Here is a 5,743-nt window from a genome sequence, read left to right as displayed (position 1 = left end):
TCCATGAATAAAATGGACAGACAGTGAAATGAAATAAAAATCAACCTCAAGTAATAATGTGGTATTTTACCATCTAGCATCTAACTTGATAAAAGAAGGTATTTCAGGTCCTATGAGTGAGTTAAAAATCCTTCCTTCAGATTGTGAACAAGGATCCAGAAGGTAAGACTAAAGAACTAATGGGAAGTGGGCTTCCCTATTGTGTGGCTTTATTATGTAAGAAACTAAATTACTCTGAAATAAATCAAACTTAGATTCAATTCTATCTTTATTACTTTAAAAAGTGCAACCTTTGGAAAATTAGATGTTCTGAGCCTTAGTTTCTTCAACTGAAATGGGGACTACATATCTTGTTACCATAAATTTTCATTTGACATATTGAGTTGTGAGGGCATGTTTGCAGTCCCCTTTAAGAGTTTTAAGAAGTGGCTGATGTAATCAGAACAAGATCTAAAGAGGATTATATGAGCTTCTGCAATAAAACAGTTTTCTGGAGGTCAGAATAAAAGTGGAAAGACGTGGCAGAAGGCTGTTTCAGTGAGCCAGGAAGAAAATCTGTGGGGGAGTAAGTCTAGTAGGGAATGATCAAATTTGTGACATATTTTGGAAGTGAGACAACAGCATTAAAATCATCAATAAACAATCTGAGAGTAATATCAATGAAGAACACTCTGAGTTTTTTTTTTTTTTCTCAGCAATTACAGGAAGGTTGCTGCTGCTGCTGCTGCTAGTCGCTTCAGTCGTGTCCGACTCTGTGTGACCCCATAGACGGCAGCCCCCCAGGTTCCCCCATCCCTGGGATTCTCCAGGCAAGAACACTGGAGTGGGTTGCCATTTCCTTCTCCAATGCATGAAAGTGAAAAGTGAAAGTGAAGATGTTCAGTTGTATCCAACTCTTAGTGACACCATAGACTGCAGCCTACCAGGTTCCTCTGTCCACGGGATTTTCCAGGCAAGAGTACTGGAGTTGGTTGCCATTGCCTTCTCCACAAGAAAGATAGTACCATTTAATTTCTTATATTGTGGAAATTTTAAAATTTATTTTTTATACTAGGTTGATATCCAATTGTAGACGTCCTAAACTGGACATGCTGCCTACACAAAGCGGGAAATAAGTGGGCAGATAGATGCTCGAGATACAAAGTTAATTTGCTTTAGCATGTATTGGTCAGGAAAAGGAAGAATATCTAACTAAAGACCCTAAATAATCTCAATGTGGTTTGAAAAAATTCAGGATGGTAATGTTGTATTTATTTGATCTACTCACAGTGAATTTATAAATTAAAGTGATCTCAAGTGTTATACATTTCTGACTTTATATATGGTATACCTTTTTAAGGAGTTCCCGTCTCATCTTCTCTTCTTGTTTCCATTTTCCTTTAAAGTTCACCTAAAGTATTTGCTTCCTTTGGGAAACATTTTCCAATTTCAGTTTCATTGATATATTCCTATACAGTTACACTTAGCTTGTGTGAACATATACTCTTATAATGGTACTTACTATGTGTGTCTGGAATTTTCTGACTCTGAGGGTAGGGAACTATGCCTTATTCTACTTGGTAATCACTATATCTATAATCCACACATATTCTTTTAATTGAATGGATGAAGAAATGAAATTTCTAATGCATTAGGGTTTCCCCAGTGGCTCAGTGTACATCATGAGAAACGCTGGGCTAGAAGAAGCACAAGCTGGAATCAAGATTGCCAGGAGAAATATCAATAACCTCAGATATGCAGATGACACCACCCTTATGGCAGAAAGTGAAGAGGAACTAAAAAGCCTCTTAATGAAAGTGAAAGAGGAGAGTGAGAAAGTTGGCTTAAAGCTCAACACTCAGAAAATGAAGATCATGGCATGTGGTCCCATCACTTCATGGCAAAAAGATGGGGAAACAGTGTCAGGCTTTATTTTTGGGGGGGCTCCAAAATCACTGCAGATGGTGACTGCAGCCATGAAATTAAAAGACGCTTACTCCTTGGAAGGAAAGTTATGACCGACCTAGATAGCATATTCAAAAGCAGAGATATTACTTTGCCAACAAAGGTCCGTCTAGTCTATGGTCCATCTAGACTATGGTTTTTCCAGTAGTCATGTATGGATGTGAGAGTTGGACTATGAAGACAGCTGAGCACAGAAGAATTGATGTTTTTGAACTGTGGTGTTGGAGAACTCTTGAAAGTCCCTTGGACTGCAAGGAGACCCAACCAGTCCATTCTGAAGGAGATCAGCCCTGGGATTTCTTTGGAAGGAATGATGCTAAAGCTGAAACTCCAGTTCTTTGGCCACCTCATGCGAAGAGTTGACTCATTGGAAAAGACTCTGATGCTGGGAGGGATTGGGGGCAGGAGGAGAAGGGGACGACAGAGGACGAGATGGCTGGATGGCATCACTGACTCAATGGACATGAGTTTGAGTGAACTCTGGGAGTTGGTGATGGCCAGGGAGGCCTGGCATGCTGCATTCATGGGGTCTCAAAGAGTCAGACATGACTGAGTGACTGAGCTGAACTGAACTGAGGTGGTTCAGTGGGTAAAGAATCCAATTACAACGCAGGAGATGCAGGCAGATGCAAGTTCAATCCTCAGGTTGGGAAGGAAGGAGAAGGAAGAAGGTTCCTGGAGAAGGAAATGGAAACCCACTCCAGTGTTCTGTCCTGGCGAATCCCATGGATAGAGGAGTCTGGTGGACAACAGTCCATAGGGTCACAAAGAGTTTCACATGACTAAAGTGACAGCATGCAAAAATGCAATAATGCATTAATTTTTTTTTTCTCCTTGTTTTACAGGTAAACTTTTAATAGTTAACTCAGCTCCTGCCCAGACTAGATGGAACCAGGGAACAATATATCTTACTTTGTCTTCCTGGGCCTCACACAGAATCCAAAGGAGCGAAAAGTTCTTTTTGTTCTGTTCTTGTTCTTCTACATTTTGACCATGGTGGGAAATCTGCTCATTATCACGACTATACAGTCAGTAAGACCCTGAACTCACCAATGTACTTTTTTCTTGCTTGTCATTTATAGATTTAGTTTTTTGCCCTTCTCTTTCCCCTAGATTGATTTCAGACTTGTTCTTTGGGAATAATACCATATCTTTCCAATCCTGTATGATCCAGCTGTTTACAGAGCACTTTTTTGGTGCATCAGAGATCATCCTTCTGCTGATGATGGCCTATGACTGCTATGTGGCCATCTGTAAGCCCTTGCATTATTTGGTGATCATGAGGCAGAAGGTGTGTGTTGTGATGCTGATGGTGTCCTGGGTTGGAGGTTTCTTGCATTCAGTAATTCAACTTGGCACTATCTACGGGCTCCCATTCTGTGGCCCCAGTGTCATTGATCACTTTATGTGTGACATGTTCCCTTTATTAAAACTCGTCTGTACTGACACCTATGTCATTGGCATCTTAGTTGTGGCCAATGGAGGACTGATCTGCTCTATAGTGTTTCTGCTCTTACTCATCTCCTATGGAGTCATCCTGCACTCTCTGAAGAACCTGAGTCAGGAAGGGAGGCAGAAAGCCCTCCAGACCTGTGGTTCCCACATCACCGTGGTTGTCTGCTTCTTTGTTCCCTGTATTTTCATGTATGTGAGACTTGCTAAAACCTTCCCCATTGACAAATCATTGAGTGCATTTTATTCAGTCATAACTCCAATGCTGAACCCATTAATTTACAGTCTAAGAAATTCTGAGATGACTAATGCTATGAAAAAGCTCAGGAGGAAAAAAAAATATCATATAAAGTGGTAAATCCAATATGAAGAAGCTAATTTAGCATTAGAGCCAATCTTCTTGGATTGTAGAAGTTTCCAAAGTGATACAAACGTCTTTTTCTCTAAAGGAGTTATGATATTTACAGTTAAATAATGGACTGTAAATTTGCTCTGCAAATTTCTTTTTTAGACTGTAAACTTCATAATGCCTGGTTTGGCTCTGCACCTAGAGAAGTAGCATGTATTCACAATAGGCAGCCAATAAATCATATGCAATGAATTAGTCTATGGAATTTATATATATTTCCACTAACTTTTACTTAATTTCTGCTTTTATTTTTATTATTTTATCATTCTTAGTGTTTTTGTTTGTCAGCAGTCTTGTATTTTTATGTTCATTTTTTAAATGTTGCTAGATAAAATATTTAATATTATGTAGACTATCCTCTTCAATCAATTTCATTTGTGTTTAAAATGACATTTTAATGGAATCAGTTCAGTTCAGCTCATTTCAGTCCCTCAGTCTTGTCTGACTCTTTGCATCCCCATGGACTGCAGCACACCAGGCTCTCCTGTCCATGACCAACTCCAGGAGCTTGAACAAGCTCATGTCCATTGAGTCGGTAATGCCATCCAGCCATCTCATCCTCTGTCGTCCCCTTCTCCTCCTGCCTTCAATCCCTCCCAGAATCAGAGTCTTTTCCAATGAGTCAATTCTTCCCATGAGGTGGCCAAAGTACTGGAGTTTCAGCTTTAGCATCATTCCTTCCAAAGAAATCCCAGGGCTGATCTCCTTCAGAATGGACTGGTTGGGTCTCCTTGCAGTCCAAGGGACTCTCAAGAGTCTTCTCCAACACCACAGTTCAAAAGCATCAATTCTTCAGCGCTCAGCTTTCTTCACAGTCCAACTCTCACATCCATACATGACCACAGGAAAAACCATAGCCTTGACTAGACGAACCTTTGTTGGCAAAGTAATGTCTCTGCTTTTAAATATGCTATCTAGGTTGGTCATAACAGCTATAACTGAAGAATAAGGGTCATTGACAGGAGCCTTGGCTTGATTAGAGAGGTATGATCATTCCAAATCATGGCTCTTAAGGGAAAGTGCTAGGGGAATTAATACACTGGTGATTTTAATTTTCACTCTCAGATCTCCTATTTGCTCCCATGAGTGGGACCTAGAAGAAGAAGTGAAGTGAAGTTGGTCAGTCGTGTCCAACTCTTTGCGACCCCATGGACTGTAGCCTACCAGGCTTCTCCGTCCACAGAATTCTCCAGGCAAAAATACTGGAGTGGGTTGCCAAAATGACAAGTCTGATTGATTGATGTACTTTATAGGCATCAAATTCCTAGGGCCCAGAATAACTTGCAAAGATTAGAATTGCATCTGTAGAAGCAAATGTAGAATGTATCCTTAATGGTCAATCCTTTTTGTTCTTATCATTCACATTTTGACTACTGGACAAGAAGTAAAACCCTGCCCCAAACACGGGCAATGTAAACAAGTTCCTTTAACTTCCTTGCCATCAAATAATTTCAACTCAGACATACTCACACCACATTGAAATATGAGCCATCGATGTTCTTCATATGCAGTGAGGGTGAAGTCACTCAGTCGTGTCTGACTCTTTGGGACCTCACGGAGTGTAGCCTACCAGGCTCTTCCATCCATGGGATTTTCAAGGCAAGGGTACTGGAGTGGGTTGCCATTTCCTTCTGCAGAGGATCCTCCTGACCCAGGGATCGAACCCAGGTCTCTCACATTGTAGGCAGATGCTTTACCGTCTGAGCCACCAGGGAAGTCTCTAACCCATTTTCAGTAGAAATCAAATTTTTCTAGCATGACTCCATTGTCAGCAATGGGATTTATCCAAACTACAAATGCCAGCACATTGAATATTTCAATACTGTACTAATTGTTCATATTTTAGCTGTGAAACAAACCAAATGTAAATGCTCAATATATAATACAAATCCACAGATTCTTCACAGAAGAAAACAATGGAAGACTGATTTTCTACAT

General features: G+C 40.3%; 1 pseudogene; it reads left to right on the top strand.

Moving 5' to 3' along the window:
* Positions 1-2,829: 2,829 nt before the first annotated feature.
* On the top strand, positions 2,830-3,754 carry LOC113905100 (annotated as a pseudogene).
* Positions 3,755-5,743: the final 1,989 nt, after the last annotated feature.

Source organism: Bos indicus x Bos taurus, chromosome 15, assembly GCF_003369695.1.
Source record: "Bos indicus x Bos taurus breed Angus x Brahman F1 hybrid chromosome 15, Bos_hybrid_MaternalHap_v2.0, whole genome shotgun sequence".
Taxonomy (NCBI): domain Eukaryota; kingdom Metazoa; phylum Chordata; class Mammalia; order Artiodactyla; family Bovidae; genus Bos; species Bos indicus x Bos taurus.
This window is presented reverse-complemented; position numbering and strand designations above follow the sequence as displayed.